We start from the raw sequence: 23,736 nt of genomic DNA, 5'->3' as shown, positions 1-23,736 counted from the left end.
AATTCAACCCTCGAAAATAGATTTTTCACTAAAATTCACTTCTATACGGCTCAAATCTAACCAAAATTATGTTAATATCATCAAACAATGCAAGAAAAATCAATTACAATATATAAAGCTAAGATCTTTTTATTTTTTTCCAAAAAGTCAACAAAAGTTAACCAGAGCCTGCCCGGACAAAATCCGGGTCCAAAGGTAGATTCCAACTACCCATAACCCTACGAGTCTATATATATGATTAGTTTCAAAATTCTAGTCCAAATTGACTCTCAGAACTCAAATTCTTATTTTTCAAAAACTTGATAAGGTTTCACAAATTTTCACTTTGATTCGCATGATTTTGATGTTTAAATATAAGATATATTGATAGAATATAGTTGGAAATATATTAGAATCACTTATCCAAAGTTTGTAGATGAAAATTCCCTCTCCAAATCGCCTCCTACCGAGACTAGGGTTCTAAAATGATTGAATATGAGATGAAATCCCGACTTCTACCCCTTTTGATCAGCTGCAGGTGTCACAATTCTGACATGGGTTCGCAATTGCGAAGTATTCCTCGCAAATGTGGCCATTGTAAGTCCTATGAGGAGGTCGCATTTGCGACTTTGGCTTCGCATTTACGAAGCCTGTATCCATCGCAAATGCGACTGTTTTGTTGCAAATGCGAACTACCCCTCTACTAGACTTGGTCATGACTCGTGAGACCTAAGCAACCTAGTATTTGGATACATCCTTGTCACAACCTAAAACTACTATCGATCATGATGGTACCAAACTCACTTGCTAGACAAACCAATCATAAATAATAACAAAATATGATAATATATTACAGAATAAATAAGTTTGAAAGAAAAATAACCATAGATAAGGTCAAATCATTACACAATTCTCTAGAATCGGTAACACTGAGTCATGAGCTCTAAGTATGAATACGAGTCTGAAATATAGAAATACTGTCTAAATCAACAATAATAGTAAGAAAAACAGGAAGAGACGCCAAGGGATGCAATCAGAAAGCAACTCTACATTAGTCTCCATAGCACATCAAACAGCTCAACTCACGAAGCTCAATTGGGTCTAAGTCAAAAATATGCACAATTAAATGCAGAGTGTAGTATGAGTACAACCGACTACATGTACTCAATAAGTATCATGACTAACCTCGGCGAGGTAGTACTGACAAGATTTATCAGTAATACTCACTTAATAACCTTCTCATTTCATAAATATGCAAGTACACAACAACATCACCAAAACTAAGCATGAAATACAGGTATAACCAATCAATGCACATAGAGAAGATGTGTATAAATTTAATAACAGTTTAACAACTCATCATATAGAGAAGATAAGCGTCTAACACCAATGAATAAACAATATTTGTATATAGAGAAGATATGCATAAATAATCAGGTCAATGGCAGAGGTTAACATATAGGGAAGATACAATGCCTTCATCTTTCAATTAAAGCAACATATAGGAGAAGATATGCATAAAGAGAAATGTATACATTTCAAAGCTGGCATATAGAGAAGATATGCAATAAAATCGTATATACACCCAAGGTGTTTGTAAATAGAGAAGAGATACAAAGACTAAACACTTATTAGTTTTCCTGATAACACGTGTATATCATCAAGAGAGAAATATGAGAGGACGACCGTAGGGGGATGTATCCTTATCCACACACTGCATGGATAACTCACGTGCCATAATATTTAACAATCGCATAGACCACTCACGTGCTATCATAACTCAAACTACACAGACCACTCACGTGCTGTCAATCCAGTCCATAACACATAAAAAACGTGTATAAGAATACATGTACACGAATAATGGATATAAAATAACATACCCATGAACTAATAAAAGTAACATGCTAAAGTATATGCATGTGTGAAGTATGCTATCGTATCTCAAATTAGGGGATATGCCACAAAATATCAATTATCATGTTTGAATAGGAAATTAACCTACACATGACCTCTAGCATGATTCAAGTAGCTCACGAAGGGATACAAACATATGAAGCATGATAACAAAAAATATAGTATCCAAGACAAGGCATAACACAGCCTAAGGACTACACTGAACATGGATAACCCTATGCATGCACACATTCTCATCCCCACGCATGTGCGTCACTCTCGGCATGTAGCCATCAACAACAATTCAAGAAACTAGTGCCTCAAACCAAGGCTAAGTAAGATACTTATTTTAAATAAGCAAAATCAATGCTCCAAAAATGCCTTCCGTCGCAAATCGGGATCCAAACGGCTTGAATCTAGCAAAACAAAAACCTCAATAGTGTCAAATAAAGCTACGAGAATTAATTCCAAACAATAAATTTTCAATCTTTATTCAATTCCCAAAAAGTCAATAAAATTCAACCCAGGATCACATGGTCAAAACCCGAGTAAAGGAATATATCCCGACTACCCATAACCTCACAAGTTCAAATATGTGATTAGATTTCAAAATCAAGTCCAAATCGACCCTCAAATCCTCAAATTTCACTCTCTTAACTTAAGAAAAAATCCCAAATTTCCCTCAAATTCCATACTTTGGGTGTTAATAATCCATGTAGATTCTTCAAATAATATAAAAAATATATAGAAATCAATTACTCCAAAATCTTATGTGAAAATCTCCAAATCAAAATCGCCTCTCCCAAGTCTAAGGTTTATAAATATGAAAAATGGCTAAAATTCCGAAATACATCATTTAAAAGCACTGCCCAGGGGTACCCTACGCAAATATAGTACACGCCTCGCATTCATGATGCACAACTGCTTTTTTCCCTAAAAATACCCTCCGCGTTCCGGTATCATCCCTTGCGAGCATGATACACAAACTCTACCAGCCTACGCGAATGCGTCCAGGCCTTTGTGAAGGCCAAATCCCCAGTTCTCAGCTCCTTTTCGCGATCGTGACCACCCAGGCGCGAATGGGAAGAATAAACTTGGGGGAGTTGATAACTATGGATTCTAGCCTATCTTATACTATCTTTTGCTTAGGTTTTGGGTCAAAAATGTGTAAAAGTATTCCCAAAAACAAACTTATTGTGCTTGTTTGCAGGGTTTGGTCAAAATGAGGCAAAAAAGTCATAACCAGTTCATAAATGAGTTAAAATTGCACAAGTTCAAAGCTGACATAAAAGCGCTGACTGCGAAGGAAAAGAGCGGCCGCAGAAGGTCCACCGCTAAAGTAGCCACAATTACGCTGTCAGCGGAATTGAGATTCAGAAAAGGCATTTTTGGGATACAACAGATACCGTTGACCGCGATGAAATAGTGCGGCAATGGAATACTTGATGTGGCCGCGGAGCAAATTCCACTGAGGGCGAAATAGAGATTCAAAGGCCTGGAAATTTGAGCTCAAATGAAGATCGCGGTCCGCGAACATTGTACGTTGCCACGGTTGTAGACAACGCTGAGACGTCTCTTTTACACTCCCAGTGAAATCAAGCCCAATCCCAATCCAAAATGGAAGAAACGTGGTCCGCACTTTTGCGCGGCCGCGAAAGTTCAAGCGCTGAGGCGCACAGTATTGCGCTAACGGCGGAACCTCTATAGGGGTATTTTTGTCCAGTAATTTTAGTTGTGTATAAATAGATCTTTTTCATATCTTTAGGTTATCTTTTGTATTAAGGAGCACGTGAACAACCGTATTTTACCACTTTGAGTAATTTTAGAGTAGCTTTAGCTTATATTCTTAGATTTTATTCTTTTAATCAACTTTTATGGTTTATATTTCATCTTCATCTTTGATTTCTACCTTTATTATGAGTAAGCTAAACCCATTAGCTATGGTTGTGACACAACCATAGTGTGGGTATTTAATAGGTCTTCTATTTTAGGGCTTAATTGTTTATGGGTTAGTGAAATTTAGCTTGATTCATACTTTAATTGTAGAATTTGTGGTTGCAAACACTAATTCATGCCTTTATGACTTAGACTCTTCTTGAAAAAGAGGGACTAAGTCTAGCAAAATTAGGCTAACAAGGAATTGGGGTGCACTCAAGAGATTGATATCCCCAATTAAAGGGTTAAACCTAGAGATAGTAATACCCGACTTGAGCCGATTTTACTTGTATTGTTTGAACAGCCAATTGGGCTTGAGAAAGCCAATAAGGGAAAAGTCACTCAAACTATCGAGAGGTATAGAGTGAGTAATTTTGTGTAAAGATTATATTATGACCCCAAATATAACAAGCTTGTCCTAAATTTTAGATCACATTAGATACTCGCCTAGGTGTAAGTCACTTTCCTAGTGTTTTTTTATCACTTGAGAAAATATTACAAAAGATTCTACTTAGTTTATTTTCAGCAATCAATAGCATTAAAAGTATAATAGTAACAAATCCAAACATGGTTAGAAGTGCAATTAAAAGCAACACGCATAGCTAGATTAGATAGGAATCCAACTCCCAACCAATATTAACTCCCTATGGAAATCGATCCCGACCCTTCGGGTGAAAGCTGCATTGACCACTCCTTGCCATTATATAGTGGTGCAGGGTTGGAGCCGGTCACTTTTTGGCACTGTTATCGGGGATTTAAACGGTTTTGGCTATCTATCTGACTAGTTGTGTGTCTTGTTTTTCTTTCCTTTTATTTTACTAACTTGTGTGAGTTAATCGATTCAGGTGCAAAATGGAAAATAATGATTCTATCAGAAATGTTCTCATGGGGGAGTAGTTAGATGATAATGCTGAGGATGAGGTGCCTCTAGTACCTCAAGCTGAAAGAAGAGGCCGCCAGGCCAATGAAAATATTCCAAACCCTCCCCCAGCTCCTCCGCGAGTGGCTCCTCGGGTGCTTCCAAATGAAAGGTACGCAAGTGCAATTGTCCCAACTCGAATCCGGGCAGGCAATTTCTAGATTACAAATGTCATATTGACCTTATTGGAGTAAAGAGGGTACTTCACAGGCGCTCCCTATCAGAATGCATATAAACATCTAAAGGGATTTGTGGATACCTGTTGGGGAAGCAAACAAACAAATATGTGGGAGGATGCATTGAGACTGAGATTGTTCCCTTTTTCACTTAGAGGGAAAGCTTTAGACTGGTTTGAAAGACTCCCCAACCACTCCATCACTACGTGGGATGAGTTGGCCGACAAATTTATAGCCAAGTATTTCTCACCGGGACATATGGCTGCATTAAGGGATAATATCTTAGCGTTGAAATAGGAACCAAATGAACCCCTTCATAAAATTTGGGATAGATATAGAACTATGGTCAAGGAATTCCCCAACAATGATATGACAGACATTTTATCGGGGTATAAACATGACCAATCAATGTGTGGTAAACCAGCTAGCAGGGGGTAATTTTATAAAGCTGCCTTATGCTGAGGCCTGTGAGATTCTTGATGAGATGGCTGACACTTCCTCAGTCTGGCAGAGTCAGGCTAATGTTCCTTAAGGGGGCCCTCATCTCATAAATCTTCATAAGGAACTTCAAGACCACGGACAAGCCATAGCTGAGCTAACAACAACCATGAACAATTAGCCAAAGCATAACTTCAGTAGATTCAGGGACCAAAGCAAGTAAATGCAATGTAAGGCATTAATCTATTGGTAAACAAGAGGAGACAACATGGGCAATAAATGCAAGGAAATCAAGATCAATATGAGCAAGGTAGTAGTGGTTGCAACCAGGATGATGGGTATTGTGAGCAAAGTGAAGATGTTTTGTATGCCAACAACTATCAAGGACAACGAGGTAATGCTCCAAATCAATAACGGAGGTCGCAAGGGAATAATCCGAATTGGGAAAACCAAGGCCAAGGAAATTGGAACAATAACAACAACTCCAACAATTGGGGGAACAACAACCATAATTGGGGTAACAATAGCAATTGGGGTGGCAATAATAACCAAGGAGGTTAGAATAATGAAAATCAAGGTAATCGTGGGCCGAGTTTTCAAAGACCTCCAATGTTTCAACAACCAAACAATCATCTTCCATTTTCGTCCCAAGGTCCTAGCTCATCCAACAATGAGATGGGACAGATTGAGTCAATGTTTGAGCAAATGATGAAGAAGAACACCAACTCCGATGCCCAATTGGCATCCCATAATACTTCTATTCGCAATCTAGAGGTCCAACTTGGTCAAATTTCACAAGCTTTAAACACTCATCCTAAGGGGGCACTACCTAGTGACACGGTAGTAAACCCGAAGGGTGGGAACAATACCGTCCATGCAATGGACGTGACCACAAGGAGCGGTAGAGGTTGTGAAACAAGTACCTCCAAGCAAAAGAAAGTTGTGAGTGATGATGTTGAAGTGCAAAATGAAGGTGATCCTATAGTTGTTGAGCAAGTGAGGTAAGAGAATGTGAATGGTGAGGTGAGAATTGATATTCATGACATGAGGAGGAAACTCAAAATGACGTGAACCCATCTAGGGAACACGTGATAGACATGTCGGAAATGGTAATGCCTAAAGCCAAGGCTCCATTGACAAGTCCTCCTCCACCTTACCCTCAAAGACTTGCAAAGAAAAAGAATGAAAACCAGTTCAAGAAATTTATTGAGATGATGAAAAGTTTATTGATCAATGTTCCCTTGGTAGAAGCTCTTGAGCAAATGCCGGGATACGCCAAATTTATGAAAGACTTGGTAACTAAAAAGAGATCTATGGATTGTGAGACCATCAAAATGACTCATCAAGTGAGTTCCATTGGGCACTCAATGGCTCCAAAGCTTGAAGATCCTGATGCATTTACCATTCCATGTACCATTGGGAGTGCGGATTTTGCAAAGGCCTTGTATGATTTGGGAGCAAGCATAAATTTGATGCCTTACTCTGTATTCAAAACTTTGGGTATTGGTCAACTAAGAGCTACTTCAATGAGATTGCAAATGGCCGATAGAACAATGAAGAGGCTGCTTGGTATTATTGATGATGTTCTTGTCCGGGTTGACAAGTTTATTTTGTCCGCTAATTTTGTGATTCTCGACTGCAAAGTCGACTATGAGGTGCCAATAATATTAGAAAGGCCTTTCCTAGAAACAAGGAAGGCATTAGTTGATGTGGAAGAAGGGGAGCGCACCTTCCGGGTGGGTGACAAAAAAGTTGCCTTCCACATGTGCAAATCAATGAGGCAGCTGAATAGTACTGAGGTTTGTTCTTTTGTGAATCTAGCGACGGAGGTGATAGTTGATGACACGAGTGACATGATCAATGTGGAGGATCCTTTGGAAGTTGTATTATTGAACCATGATGTGACTGAGGATGAAGGCTTGGTAGAGTATGTCAATGCCTTGAAAGGAATGGGTTCTTACTCCTATGAGCCCCGTATCCTTGGATCTTAAGAACATAAAGACTCCACCAACAAAGCCCTCAAAGAGGAACCTCTCATATTGGAGTTGAAGCCTTTGCCTCCACACCTCAGGTATGAATTCTTGGTCCCTTGTTCAACTTTACCTGTTATTCTTTCTTCTTGCCTTACTAACATGCATGTAGATGCCACCCTTTAGGTGCTTCAAAGAAGGAAGAGGGAAATTGGATGGACTTTAACTGATAATCGGGGGATAAGTCCCGCCTTTTGCATGCACAAGATTATACTTGAGCATGATGCCAAACCCTCCGTGGAAAATCAAAGGATATTGAACGAGGCTTTGTAAGAGGTCATCAAGAAGGAAGTTATCAAATGGCTAGATGCAGGGTTGTGTATCTCATCTCGGATAGTTCATGGACTTCACCGGTACAATGTCTGCCGAAAAAGGGGGTATGACTGTGGTAACAAATGAGCAAAATAATTTGATCCCCACTAGGACTGTCACCGGATGGAGGGTATGCATGGACTACCGGAAGCTGAACAAAGTGACTTGCAAAGATCATTTTCCATTGTCCTTTCTTGACCAAATGCTGGATAGACTTGATGGGCTTTCTTACTATTGATTTTTGGATGGGTACATAGGCTACAACCAGATTATGATTGCACCAGAGGACCAGGAGAAAACCACCTTCACATGTTCGCATGGCACCTTTGCATTTTCCCGGATGCCATTTGGTTTGTGTAATGCACCAGCTACCTTTCAACGGTGTATGATGGCTATATTTACTGACATGGTGGAGGACTTCTTGAAAGTGTTCATGTATGATTTCAGTGTTTTGTGTGACTCTTTGAAGAATATTTGGGTAATCTTGACAAAATGTTGTCCCGATGTGAAAGGACAAATCTAGTACTTAATTGGGAAAAGTGCCACTTTATGGTCGATGAGGGCATTATCCTCGGCCATAAGATCTCAAAGAACGGTATCGAAGTGAACAAAGCGAAGATTGAAGTGATTTCCAAACTCCCTCCTCCTACTTTCGTCAAAGGAGTGAGGAGCTTTCTTGGGCATGCGGGGTTCTACCAAAGGTTCATTAAAGACTTTTCCAAGACGGTGAATTGCTTGTGAAAAATTGTTGGAAAAGGTACAAAGCTTGTGTTTAATTATGAGTGCATGAAATATTTTAAGCTTCTCAAGTATAGATTGACTACCACTCCCATCATCACCGCACCCAATTGGAGCTTACCATTTGAGCTCATGTGTGATGCTAGTGACATTGCGATAGGAGCGGTCTTGGGGCAAAGGGTGATGTTTCATCCAATGTACTATGCAAGCAAAACTATGAATGATGCCCAGGTCAATTATATGGTGATGGAGAAAGAGTTGCTAGCAATTGTGTTTGCAATAGAAAAGTTTAGGCCTTATCTCATGGGTGCCAAAGTGATTGTTCATACTGATCACGCGGCACTCCGTTACTTGATGACCAAAAAGGACTCTAAAGCTAGATTGATGAGATGGGTTTTGTTGCTTCAAGAATTTGACCTAGAGATTGTTGATTGGAAAGGAAGTGAAAATCAAGTGGCGGACCACTTTTCCCGCTTAGAGGAGGTGGGGAGACTGAAAGATGGTCTCGAAATTAATGATGCATTCTCGGATGAACAACTCCTCTCAGTTTCTTTGAATAGCATGCCTTGGTTCGGCGATATGGCCAATTTTCTGGTGACCGGCATTGTTCCAAGTGGGCTCTCTTCTAACCAAATGAAGAAGCTTAAATGGGACAACTTGGATTATTACTGGAACGGGCCTTGTCTTTTCAAGATTTGTAATGATGGTGTGATCCGGAGATGTGTTCTGGAAGAGGAGCAAATGCATATTCTTGATGCTTGCCATTCCTCGCCATACTGTGGTCATCATGGTGGGGCGAGAACTACTTCAAAGGTTCTTAGCTGTGGTTTTTATTGGCCTACTCTATGTAAAGATACTTGTGAGATTGTCAATAGATGTGATGAGTGTCAAAGAGCTGGTGGAATTTCCAAGAAGGATGAAATGCCTCTCACCACTATTCTTGAGGTTGACATTTTTTACGTGTGGGGCATAGACTTCATGGGGCCTTTTGTGAGTTTGTGTGGCAACACTTATATTCTGGTGGTTGTTGATTATGTTTCTAAGTGGGTTGAGGCCATGGCTTTGCCCAATAATGAAGCTCGGAGTGTGGTGGTTTTTCTCAAGAAAAATATCTTCACAAGGTTTGGCACTCCCCTGGCAATCATCAATGATTGGGGTTCTCATTTCTGCAATAAGGCATTTGACACTTTTCTTGCAAAGTATGGTGTCAATCACAAGGTATCAACCCCTTATCATCCTCAGGTTAGTGGACAAGTTGAGGTCTCAAACAGGGAGATAAAGAGCATATTGTCAACAACTGTCAATGCAAAAAAGACTGACTGGTCAAGGAAACTAAATGATGTTTTGTGGGCTTACAGGACTGTTTATAAGACTCCAATTGGTATGTCTCCATACCGGTTGGTATTTGGGAAGGCGTTCCATCTTCCAGTTGAGTTAGAGCACAAGACCATATGGGCACTGAAGATGTTAAATCTTGAGTGGGATGTTGCAGCAAATCTCCGGGTAGAGCAACTCAATGAACTAGATAAGTTCCGTTTTCATGCATATTCCAGCTCGTCCTTGTATAAGGACAAGATGAAGTACTTACATGACAAATATACCCGCAACAAGGAATTCAAGAATGGTGATTGGGTTCGCTTATTCATCTCTTGGTTATGACTATTTCTAGGAAAGCTCAAGTCAAAATGGAGTGGCCCTTTTGAAGTGGTACATGTGACTCCATTTGGTGCTCTTGATTTGAAGAATAAAAATGGTGAAGTTTTCAAAGTTAATGGATACCGAGTCAAACACTACCTGGGAAAATTTGATGATATCCGCGTGGTAGCCTTGATCAATTTCAAATGATGATGGTAACATGTGTCGTGCCGCGACGTTAAATCAGGCGGTTCTTGGGAGGCAACCCATGTGTTTTCCATTTTCTTATTTTTCATTCTCTTCTTAGTAGGATTTATTTTGGACTAACTGGTTGTGAGATTTGTGTAGGAATTTTTTCGATGCAGTGCAAGACTAATACTGGAAAATTTGACTAAGTATATATATGGACCGCTGACCACGCCCAAATTTCCACGGTCAGTGAAAGCTTTTTTGCGGGGGCATAATTTGGTAGCGGACACGGACTTGAAAAATTCCAAAATGTGACCTCTCTGAAGTTTCAACTGCATCTGCGGTAGCTTTTTCGCGGTCAGCGGACCTTATTATGCAACCACGCCTATTTTTCCACTCTCAGCGGTAGTGTTGCACTTACAAATCTTCAGAACAGGCAAAAGCGCGGACCGCAGTGGAATTTCGCGGTCGCGCCAGGTAGGTCAGTGTGGGCCCCCATGGTTTTATTATAAATAGGAGGTCCCTCCTCCTTTTACCCTTTTCGCACTTTTTACTCTCAAAAGAAATAGCTCACTGTTCATATTCTATAATCTGGGACCTGATCTGTATAACACCAATCAAAAGTTCATTTCCAACCCTCATCAAACATCTGGTATGCTCAAATCATCACATTGTTTTTAAATTTGTGCTTTTCTTTTCTTTTAGTTTTAACTTCTTCCTCATTTCTTTTAATTTTAACTAGGGTTAAGTAGTTGAGGCTAAATATTAATGATAATACTTGTTGTGCATGCCTAGTAGGGGTTGGTAATGTTCATGATACTTGTTAATGACTAAAAAAGTGAAACCCTACGTCTAGGAAAGTCAAAAATGTCCGTTTGGTTGTAGAATTCCGTGGACAACGGTCCAAATTGCGTTGTCCACATTCATGCTTTATAAGAGTTGAATGATTGGTTGTCCGCGGCCAGTGGTGGAAATTCTGTTGTTAGTGGCCTACTTTACGCATCCGCGTTTTCTTTTTTGCAAACAGCGGATTCCAAGTTTAGAGAATTGCAAAATTAGGTTCGCGGCCGCGTTTGTTTTTTCCGCAGACAGCGGTGCAATTTTCGCGATCGCACCCAGAATTTCGCTCTCAGCGGTACCTCAGATTGAGAGAGTGGGTAGTCTGATTCCCAACATTTGACGAATACGGCGCTTTTTCCGAGGTCGCGGCCGCGCCTCTTTTTTCGTGGTCAGCGGATCCAAATTCTGAGAGGTAGTAATGTCAGTCCTCTGCTATGCTTTATTTCCATGTGCAATGTTTTAGCTTCAACTGCAATGCTTAACCATATGATTGATACATTGTTCTGACATTGTTTCATGGCTTAGTCTCTGCAGACAAAGGTACGATCTGGAGGTGTCGGTGATACACAAAAAGGGAGGGCTAAATCCTCCCGAGGCAGGGGAAGAGGAGGACAAGGAAGGACCAAATTACCACTAGCGGTCTAAAAATCAATAGGGAAGTTACGGAAAACAATCAAAGCTGCAGACAGAGCCGCATCCCATTCTAAGGGTAGTGAATATGTCCCTTCCCGGGAAGTATCAGAAGGAGACTCGGTGCCAACACACATTCCCACAAACTTCCAAGGGAGATTTTAGTTGAGATACAAACCTACACCCCCAGCTTCCCCTACTTCTTTTGAGTCGTCTGATGACTTAGAGAAAAGTAGTGAGTCTTCAGCATCAGCTTCTCCTCCAGCATCTCCACCTAGACAGGACCCTATTGATGTAGATGCTGAGATCTCTGATGACGGAAGGGGTGGTGACGCCCAGACAGGAGGGTTAGAGAGAACAAGGGACCCGATGGTATGGCAAGAAAGATTTGTGAGTGAAAAAGCCTACCAAAAGTTTCGGGAATGGTGACCTCAAAGGTCACTCACACATGAGAGGGTCTTCGTTGAGCGCGATATGCTACCTCACAACCCAAATATCAAGAGGCAATTCAATGAGAGAGTGGGTTGGCAGTTCTTCACCAGCAACTACCAGTTGCCAATGAACACTTGGTTAAGGAGTTTTATGCCAATGTCGCCCACATCAAAAAGGGCACATTTTTTACCAAAGTCCAGAACAAGAAAATTAAGTTCGATGGAAAGACTCTGAATGATTATACTGGGTTTAATGACGAGAGTGAGTCCTTGTATCTAGAGAAGGTGGCTATGGATGAGTTAGCCCGCCCGTGGCTAGCATCAGTGATTGCTCTTCCGGGGACTACTCCAGCTTGGCTGACACTTGGGGTCCCGATCTATAGGAACACATTGAGCTTTGAGGCAAAGGGTTGGGAAATGTTTGTGTGCAGCCGGTTAGACCCCACTACATATGACAGTGATATATCGGTCTCCCGGGCTATTATTGTGGGGGCCATCATGGCGGGATACCCGATCAGCATCGGGGATATTATATCCAGGGTGATCACCAGAGTGATTAACAAGAATGAGAGCTCATACCTTTTCCCGAACTTCCTCACCATGTACCTGGAGGATCAGGAAGTCGAAGGAAGGGACTTTGACACCCAAGGTGAAACTAAAGAGACCATTTTCCTTGTACAGACTTCAGGGTTCAAACAACCCCAAGTCCAAGGCCAAAGCCTCCACTTCCACTGGCCAGTCTAAAGAGCCAGGGGTGGTGGCCACTAGTTCCGAGCCTCCCACTACTATACCACATCCTCCCTCTGGACCATCTACTTCAATGCCCTCTTCGGTGCCTTCTTCCTCAACATACCCTCTGACTCTACTGAGGGTTAACTAGACACTTTCCGCATCAGCAACTGGATGTAGGCAGCTACATCAAAGATGTCTGTCCTATCCAGCACAGTGGCAGCTTAGTTAGCTCCGACATAGCCTCAGGTGCCTGCTTCAGTGGAGAAATCACTAAAGGAGTTTATGGACAACCAGAAGCGGATCATGGCCACTTTGGAAGCACAAGGAAAAGCAATCACGTACCTAAGCAAACAAAGAAAGAAAATGAAGAAGACTCGGGCTTCAAAAGAGTTGGTAAAGCTGCTGAGGAAGGAGGTGGAAAAGATTAAATCATCTGGAGACATCCCATTGGACCTACTATTGGAGGAGCCAGCTCCAGCAGCTCAGGAAGCACAGGCACCAGAGCAGGAGGTTGGCAGAGAGCCCGTGAGGAGAGGGGTGATTCCCCAGACCGATGACTTGGAGATTGAGCTAGAGTACCCCGAGGGAGGTGACTCCGGCCAGCCACAGGACCCAGCCAGTGACCCCATGCAGACAGAGGAAACATAGGGAGTTTTTCTTTACTTTCTAACCCCTATTTGATCTTATTTTTGCTTTTAGCATTGAAGACAATGCTAAAAAAAAATTGGGGGGGGGGGGGGGGGTGGTCCTATTTTGATTTGATGAATGGAATGTAATTATGATACTTATTTTTTCGTTATTGTTATTTTTCACTTTTGGTATGTATATAACTTTACCATTTATTTTTCAGTTTTTGTTACTTTCTGTATTTACTTTATAACTTCTTTTGTAATTTTCCTAATAGCATAGCTTCTTATTTTCATTTAATAGTTTCTTTTTCAATTTGTAGATTCTTACTTTTACAAGTTTTTGTGATCAATAACCCTTTGATTTTCTTAATGCCACGGTTCTTTCCAAAGGTGAAATTTATGTAAACCGGGTGGCTCTTCCCGATGATGGATGGCATGATAACCTTCTTAAGGGTTTGAGTCCGTTTTCTTTATGTTTTTTGTGTAAATAGTAGTAAAGAATGAAAGTGTCTCAAGCAAAGCTTCACTTGGGCTTAACAATTTTAACTTTGACCTTATGGTTAGAAATAAGTTGATTTGAAAAGAATGATGCTAGTTTTGACCTTTAGACTCTTGAGTTGACTAAACAATCATCGAGTGGTTTTTCGGGACCATTTGTGTTGCTCAATCTTAGCTAAGGTTGTTGTGGGCCCTTGACTTTGTTCTCTTTATCAATCCAATAGCATGTTAGGTGAGGTATTTATTTGCAAGTCCAAGTCTCATGCCAATAAGTCTAGAACTTGTCCTGGATGTTTGTCTAGGCGAAATTCTAAGTGAAGCTACACTTTAGAAATTATTATAGGCTCTCCTTGATCCAAATTGGAACTTGAAAGCATCCATAGCCCACCAAATATGATATCCCTAGTCAACCCCATTGAGCCATCACCCTTGCTCTGTCAATAACCATGATACATGCCTTTATCCGTTCTAAAATGACCCTCTCTTGGTACCCGATCTTCTCTTAGTAGAATTGGCAAAAAAAATAAAGTTTGGAGGGAGGGGGGAGACGAGGAATGCAAAAGTGAAAAAAGTTAAAAATGAAGAAAAAGGGAAGGCAAAAAGAAAAAGAAAGAAAAGCCAAAAAGTCAAAAAGAAAGTGAACAATATAGAAAAATGAAGGGATTCAGTAAAAACAACGATGAAAGGCTTGGAATGATTAGAAAGGAGAAAAATGATTGTCATGAATAAGAAAGAGTGAGAGTGTCTCTCTCTAGTCCCCTAAGGAAGAAGAAAATGACTCAAAGAGTCAAGAAAGTGTGAGCCGAAATGAGAAAATGAAGTGCTTAAGGAAAGATGAAACCTTCATAGACCGAAATATCCTACCTTGAACCAAAAACCTTCATTACATTCCCGCAAAAGCCCTGTATAATTTCGAGTTGAGTGAGCTTACATTAGTGGTGATTCACATGAGGGGCAAGCTTATGGTACTTAGAGCCGGACCAGTGACCTTTCTTTGAGAGAGATGCGTGTATTTTTCCACAATCCTTGTTCTGAGTGTTATAATCAAGTGAGATTTGCTTATGGAGAGTAGAGGAGAAAGAGTTTGGGTTCCACAGCGACCTACGTAGTAGAGCGAGTTTCCTTGATAAGTAAAGTCAACTCTTGATGCTCTTGTGTCGAACTAGAGCCATGGTGCTAAAAAGGTTGTGTGTTGTTGATAATGCATTTGTATTGAGGGTATTTGTTAGTTCCAATTGATGCTTGCTGAAGTCACCTTAATACAGCTAAAATTCTTCTTTCTTTTACCTTGTGGAGGTAGGAAATACTTTGTTCGCTTGAGGACAAGCAAATGCTTAAGTTTGGGGGAGTTGATAACTATGGATTCTAACCTATCTTATAATCTCTTTTGCTTAGGTTTTGGATAAAAAAATGGGCATAAGTTCAAAGTTGACATAACCAGAGGCCTGGAAAAGATAGTCATAACTATAAATACTTTATAGGCAAGATAGTCATAACCAGCTCATAAAGGAGTTAAAATTGCATAAGTTCAAAGTTGACATAAAAGCGCTGACACCGAAGGAAAAGAGCGGCCGCAGAAGGTCCTTCGCAAAAGCGGCCACACTTACGTTGTCAGGGGAATTGAGATTCAAAGAAGGCATTTTTGGGATACAACAGATATCGCTGACCACGGTGAAATATCACGGCAGCGGAATACTTGATGCGGCCGCGGTGCAAATTCCGCTGACGGCAAAATAGAGATTCAGAGGCCTGGAAATTTGAGCTCCAATAAAGAGTGCGGTCCGCGAACATTTTACGCGGCCGCAGTTGAAGATAATACTGAGGCGATCTCTTTTACGCTCCCATCGAAATCAAGCCCAATCCTAATCCAAAATGGAAGAAATGTGGTCCGTACTTTCTTTTGCGCGGCCGCAAAAGTTCAAGCGCTGAGGCGCTCAATATCGCGCTGACAGCGGAACCTCCGTAGGTGTATTTTTGTCCAGTAATTTTAGCTGTATATAAATAGATCTTTTTCACATTTTTAGGTTATCTTTTGTATTAAGGAGCTCGTGAACAGCCGTATTTTACCACTTTAAGTAATTTTAGAGTAGTTTTAGCTTACATTCTTAGATTTTATTCTTGTAATCAACTTTTATGGCTTATATTTCAACTTCATCTTTGATTTCTACCTTTATTATGAGTAGCTAAACCTATTAGATAGGGTTGTGACCCAACCCTAGTGTGGGTATTTAATGGGTCTTCTATTTTAGGGCTTAATTATTTATGGGTTAGTGATATTTAGCTTGATTCATGCTTTAATTGTAGAATTGGTGGTTGCAAATACTGATTCATGCCTTTCTGACTTAGACTCTTCTTGAGAAAAAGGGACTAAGTCTAGAAAAATTAGGCTGATAAGGAATTGGGGTGCACTCAAGAGATTGATAGCCCCAATTAAAGGGTTAAACCTAGAGATAGTAATACCCGACTTGAGCCGATTTTACTTGTATTGTTTGAACACCCAATTGGGATTGAAAAAGCCAATTAGGAAAAAGTCACTCAAACTACCGAGAGGTATAGAGTGAGTAATTTTGTGTAAAGGTTATATCACGGCCCCAAATATAACAAGCTTGTCCTAAATTTTAGATCTCATTAGATACTCGCCTAGATGTAAGTCACTTCCCTAGTATTTTTTTATCACTTAAGAAAACTTTGCAAAAACATTGTAATTAGTTTATTTTCAGCAATCAATAGCATTAAAAGTAGAATAGTATCAAATCCAAACTTGGTTAGAAGTGCAATTAAAAGCAACACGCATAGCTAGATTAGATAGAAACCCAACTCCTAACCAATATTAACTCCCTGTGGAAATCGATCCCGACCCTTCGAGTAAAAGCTGTATCGACCACTCCTTTCCATTATATAGTGGTGTTGGGTTGGATTCGATCAAGCACCAAAATAAAACTCTGCGAATGTAGCCCACGAACACAATGAAGGACCTAACACCAGCAAAATTCTGCAATACTAATAATGCTTCGAGTGGTTCGAAACTCAATCGAGCCACTTGGAACCCCATCTAATCACACCAACAAGTCCATATATACTATCTGGACCTATCCAAAGCCTCCATACACATACGATAATATCACATCAACGAATCAAAGATCAAAACACAAGTTGAACTTCTCTTAAGTTCAAGAACATCCAACTTTAAATCAAGCGTCTGATTCAATCCTAACCGATCTGGATTACAATCAAACTTTGCATATAAGTATGAAATGATAAATGAACCTATACCACCTTCTGGAATAACAATCCAAATCAGATATCGTCAAAGTCAACTCCTAATCAAACCTTGGAACTCTGTAAACTTTTAAATTTTCCACTTTTGGCAAATAGAGCCAAAACATTCTAGGAACCTCCAAATCCAAATTGAATATACGCCTAAGTCCAAAATCATCATACGAACCTATTTAAAATATCAAATCACCAATCCAAGGCCGTTCACAAAAAAATCAATCATTGATCAACTCTTATAACTTAAGTTTCCAGTAATGGAACTAAGTATTCCAATTCACTCCAAAACTTCACCAAAACCAAACCAATCATCCTTGCAAGTCACAATACAACGAACAAGAATACAAGAAACATCAAATAAGGAATGGGCCTCAAATATACAAAATGACCGGTTGGGTCGTAACCTGGCTACGTATATACGTTCATCACTTCGTACATATGTGGCACTTAAATCATGTAGCAAATAAATTACCAATGGGAAACATTCCCTTTTACAAGGATAGACAAGAGACTTGTCTCCACACGGCAAGCTTTAATCAATAACAAACCACCTTTCGTTCAAATCCAGCACCATATGACTCGAATCTAGTGAAATACAACTTAATAATTCAAACAAAGCCAGATGGATTAATTTCAAACAATAAAGCTTTAATTTTTAATCAAACCCTTAAAAGAAAACAAAAGTCAAATTCGAGTCACGGGGTAGATCCCGATAATTCATAGCCCCATTTGTCCAGATATATGATTAGATTCCGAAATCGAGTCCAAATCGAATCCCAAATGCCTAATATCACCCTCTTAAGTTGTAGACAAAAATTCCAATTTTTTACTTTGAACTTTCAAGTTTTAGATGTAGAAATCCATGGAAAAACCAAGATATATAACCAAATCCAAGTAGAAATACTTATCTACCAAGTAGTGATAAAAATTTCCTCAAACATCGCTTCTTCCCCAGCTCCAAAACTTTATGAGAAAAAGTAACTAAATCCCGAAATAAGTAAAAAAAAAAATGCAGTAGCTGTCGCAGCCCTAATATATTCTAGATGATCTCGAAACTCGTCTTTGACAAACCCAATATAATCTTTGCGAGATTATACCCAAGATAGCAGTTTGAATCACCGAATTTGGCCTTACGAGAGATATGATGTTTTGGAATTTTAAAGAAAGTCAAAAATTTATGGACGAACGTAGGGATATAGCCGAAATTTTCGGAATTGTCGCACCAGAAAATTTAGCAATTGTAAAATCTTAGTTTTAACATTCGAAACTCATCCGGAACATTTCAAACACAAACCATATATGCAATTTAATCATAAAATACGTTAGAACTGCTTGTGCACTCAAAACACCAAAAAGAGATCGTCTTGACCCGATGTTGCCGGTGATCAAACTCTAAATTCTTAACTTAACTAGTCTCTCAACCAATAACCCAAAACACATCTAAGCTCCTCAATACCACATCTAATCATACCAACAAGTATAAATACATTATCCAAAGGCTCAAAGCACGACAAATAACATCAAAACTAAGAATCAAAGATCAAATCATTGTCTTAAATTTCAAACATTCAAACTTCGCCGAACACATTCAAATCACACTTAGACATTTCGGATCACAATCAAAATTTGCACATAAGTTTCAATCAATTAAATAAACTTATCCACGATTTCAAAACCACAATAGGAGTCTAATAATACTGAAGTCAACTCTCAGTCAAATGTATAAACTCTCAATTCTTTAAATTCCCAATTTTTAACAAATAGAGTCAAAATCTTGTAAGAACATCCAAATTCAAACCTGAACATACGCCTAAACTATGTTGAAATGGAACAATTTTGTCCTCAGTTAAAAAAGTGACTCGTTCCTATCTTTGTTGTTATCAAAGTTGTTTTATTTTGCTCTTATGAACTAACAACAGCAACTAAAAAGCAAATTTAGATCATTCGCATGGTTCAATGGCAAATTCGATCCTTTTTTTCTTTTATTCCCCAACCTTTTCTCCCCCTACCCCATCCCCCCCCCCCCTCCCCCCCACCCTCACCAAAAAAAGAAAGGAAGTATCGAAAACCCTTTTCCCCTCTTCCTTTGTCAGTCGGTGGAAACTATTATCATCCGCTAGTCATGAATTGATCCATATAATTTATAGCCCCAAACAAATTATAATGGCTAACCTAAATTTGCTCAAATGCGGTAGATTGTTGTCATCGAGCCGTTTCAATCATCCATTAATAATATGCAAAATCAGCTTTCTTATTGTCAAAAATACCCTTATGGTATTTGATCTTTGAAAACAATAAATTTTTATGTCATTTTAGGTACCTAACTTTTTATGACTATCAAAAGTTTATGTAAATTATTTTTAATTTTTGTTGTTGTTGACTATTAATTGGCTAAATGAAAGCAGTCGGTCATCTTCAAAGTAATATATCCTTATTGTTATGGTTTTCGTTTCATGGGTTTATTTATTTATTTAATACACAATAATATGTTCTTCACTCTTTAAATCAAATGCCCCTTTACGTACAAAGAACATAAATTTATATTTAAATAAATATTGTATAATAGATATAAATTATCAATAACTATCATCATTATAATTTTTAACACAAGATTAAATTCTAGAAAATCTTTCATATATACATTTTACTACATCGCTGCATTGTAAAATTCACGATACACTTTATATATACTAAATTTATACATTGTAAAATAGTCTATACACTTTGGATACACAAAAGCGCCTGGGATACATTAATGATATATTATGGATACATTGCAAGATCCATGATACATTATATATACAAATTTTATGTAATGTATATACTAAATAGATAGTCGCTATGAAAAAAACAAAAATATACTATCACTATACAATTTATATATAATAGACTATCACTATATGTCACGACCCGAATTTTCCACCCTCGGGAGTCGTGATGGTGCCTACTAGTGAAAGCTAGGCAAGCCAACTATTCCGTTTTAATTACCCTTTTTTCCAAGTCTTAAGTCCTTATAATTTCAAAACAACATATCAAAACTGCAGAAATGATAATATCAATAACAAAGTGGAAGACTAAATCTGATAATTTAACTTAATATAAACTGCGAAAGTTTAAATACAACTCTACCCAAAATTTGGTGTCACAATTTCACAAACTGTCTAAGATTACTACAAATAAGGTCTGAATAAATACACGAATCTGTCTCTGAATAAGTAAAAGAACATAAAAGAGATGATAGAAGGAGATGTCAAGGCCCGCGGGCGCATCCAGGACTACCTCTAGTCGCCTGTTGGACTGAAGGCCGCAACCTCACTGCGGTCCAAGCGCTCCGGTACCAGTATCTGCACACAGTGCAGAGTGTAGTGTCATCACAACCGACCCCATGTGCTGGTAAGTGCCTAGCCTAACTTCGGCGAAATAGTGACGAGGCTAGGACCAGACTAACAATAAACCTGTGTAGTTAAATCATATATAGTGAAAAATAAAAGCAGATATTCACAGTAAAGATGGGAGGGGGAAACATACTACAGGGGGTACCAGATAACAACAGAATATCAAAATAGGAATGTAAAGGAACCAACATTTAAATGCCAACAAGAACAAAGGAAAACAAACACAGTATTCACTTTCATTCCTTTCTTGTTGCAGGCGTGCAACCCGATCCCATTTCATATATCTCGTTGCAGGTGTGCAACCCGATCCCATTTCATATATCTCATTATAAGCGTGCAACCCGCTCCCATTTCATATATCTCATTGCAGGTGTGCAACCCGCTTCTATTTTATATATCTCATTACAGGCGTGCAACTCGCTCCCATTTCATATATCTTGTTACAGACGTGCAACCCGCTCCCATTTCATATATCTTGTTGTAGTGTGCAAACCGCTCCCATTTACAAGTCAACATCAATCACAAAGAATTCCGGTAAGGGTACAAGAGTACAACAACAATATCCTGGGAAGGGAGACAATATAGTAAACAATAACGTCCCGGCGAGGGAGATAATGTCATAACACTAACATTCCGGCTAGGGAGACAATATCATAAACCATAACATCTCGGCAAGGGAACCAACAATGATAATCGACATATTAAGCATGAATAAATCTCAACGGAGTCACAACAATTACAACACTACACCCACGGGGATGCTTGTCACCGACGCATAGATACTCGTCACCATGCCTATACATCGTACTCCACAATTAATACATAGCAATTAAGACATAACTCCTAATACTTCAAGCTAAGGTTAGACGAAACACTTACCTCGAACTTCCACGGCTAACTCAAGCCTCAAACCTCGCTTTTCCTTTAGAATTTGCCTCCAAATTACTTGTATCTAGCCCAAATTAATTTAACAACATCAATAAATGCTAAAGAATTCATACACAATGCTTAATTATAGGTTTTCTATCATTTTCTCAAAAAGTCAAAAATCAACCCCGGGCCCGCTTGGTCGAGACTCGAGGTTCGGACCAAAACCCGATCACCCATTCACCCACGAGCCCAAATATGCAATTATTTCGAAATCCGACCCCAAAACTAGGTCTAAATCCCAATTAATCAAAAAGCCCTAACTCTACCCAAATTCCTAATTTCTACCATAAAAGCCCTAGATTTTTGGATTAAAATTGATGAAATGAAAAATCAAAAGAAAAAGGTTTAGAATCGTATACCAATGCTTTGGGGAAGAACTTGTTCTTGGAAAATCGCCTCAATGCTCCCAAAATTTTGAAAATATGAAGTAAATGGGTTCTGGCCGTTTTTGCTACTGTTTTAAAAATGACTGGGCAGGCCTTCATCGCATTCGGGATGGGTCAGGCCTAGCTGACCATCGTGTTCGTGTTCAACGGCTCACGTTCGTGGAGCTTCAGCTGCTAGAGCCTTCGTGTTCGCGGTCAGGTGGCCGCGTTGATCAACTTTGAAATCCCTCCCCCGTGCCACTAACCCTACGTGTTCACGAGAGCCTGGGCATGTTCGTGAAGGGTAACTCCCCCACAGCTTCACGTTCACGTCCAAAGCTCCACGTTCGCGAAGAACAAACTGGCACCTGAGGAAGTTTGCCTTATGCGTTCGTGAGTGGAGCCACATAAACGCGAAGAATAAAACCTCTGTGCACCTGAGACAGCAAAACCTGCAACTTATCTAAGTGTAAAAACATCCTGAAACCCATCCGAAACTCACCCGAGCCCTCGGGGCTCCTAACCAAACATGCATACTAACCCAAAAATATTATATGGACCTATTCGTGCGATCAAATTGCCAAATTAACACCCATAACTATGAATTTTAGCATCAAAATTAAAGAAAATCTCATGAACTTTCAAAGTTTCAAATTTTACAACTAAGGTTCCGAATCACGTCATTTCAAGTCCGTTTCTCACCAAATTTTACAGGCTCAACTTAAATCATATATAAGACATGTACCGTGCTCCGAAACCAAAATACGGTTCTGATACCATCAAATTCAATTACATTCTGATTTCCAAAAACTCTAAAATTTTCAATTAAACAATTTCCTTCAAAAATTCATTTCTCGGGCTTGGGACCTCGGAATTCGATTCAGGGCATACGCCCAAGTCCCATATACTCAAAATATTGACCGAAGTCAACCTAATTTATTTTAAAAGTAAAATTCATCATTTTTCATAGATTTTTACAGAATGGCTTTTCGGATACATGCCCGGACTTTGCACGCAAATTGAGGTGAGACAAAAGGGAGGTTTTAGGTCCTCGAAACACATAATTTATTTCTAAAATAAGTGATACATTCTCCACCTCTAAAACAACCGTTCATCCTCAAACGGACATAAGAAGAAAGTACCTGAGTCGGAGAAAAGATGGGGATAACGACTCCGCATATTGGTCTCGGACTCCCAGGTCGATGGCTTAGTAGGCTAACCTCTCCACTGAACATCAACAGAGGGGAAACTCTTCGATCTCAACTGACGAACCTGTCGATCTAGAATAGCTACCGGCTCCTCCTCATAGGATAAGTCCTTGTCCTACTAGACAGTGCTAAAATCTAATACGTGGGATGGATCGCCGTGATACTTCCGAAGCATAGACACATGAAACACTGGATGCACAGCTGATAAACTCGGTGGAAACGCAAGTCTATAAGCCACCTCTCCCACTCGATCAAGAATCTTAAACAGACCAATGAACCTAGGGCTAAGCTTGTCCCTCTTCCCAAATCTCATCACGCCCTTCATAGGCGACACCCAAAGCAACACCCGCTCACCGACCATGAATGTTAAATCACGAACCTTACGGTTGGCATAACTATTTTGCCTGGACTGAGCCTATCTTGAATAATCCTGACCTTGTCCAAGGCATCCTGTACTAAATCTCTACCCAACAGCTGAGCCTCTCCAGGCTCAAATGATCCAACCGGCGACCTACACCGCTTACCATATAAAGCCTCATAAGGAGCCATCTGGATACT

This window comes from Nicotiana sylvestris, chromosome 12, assembly GCF_000393655.2.
Source record: "Nicotiana sylvestris chromosome 12, ASM39365v2, whole genome shotgun sequence".
In the NCBI taxonomy this organism is placed as follows: domain Eukaryota; kingdom Viridiplantae; phylum Streptophyta; class Magnoliopsida; order Solanales; family Solanaceae; genus Nicotiana; species Nicotiana sylvestris.
This window is presented reverse-complemented; position numbering follows the sequence as displayed.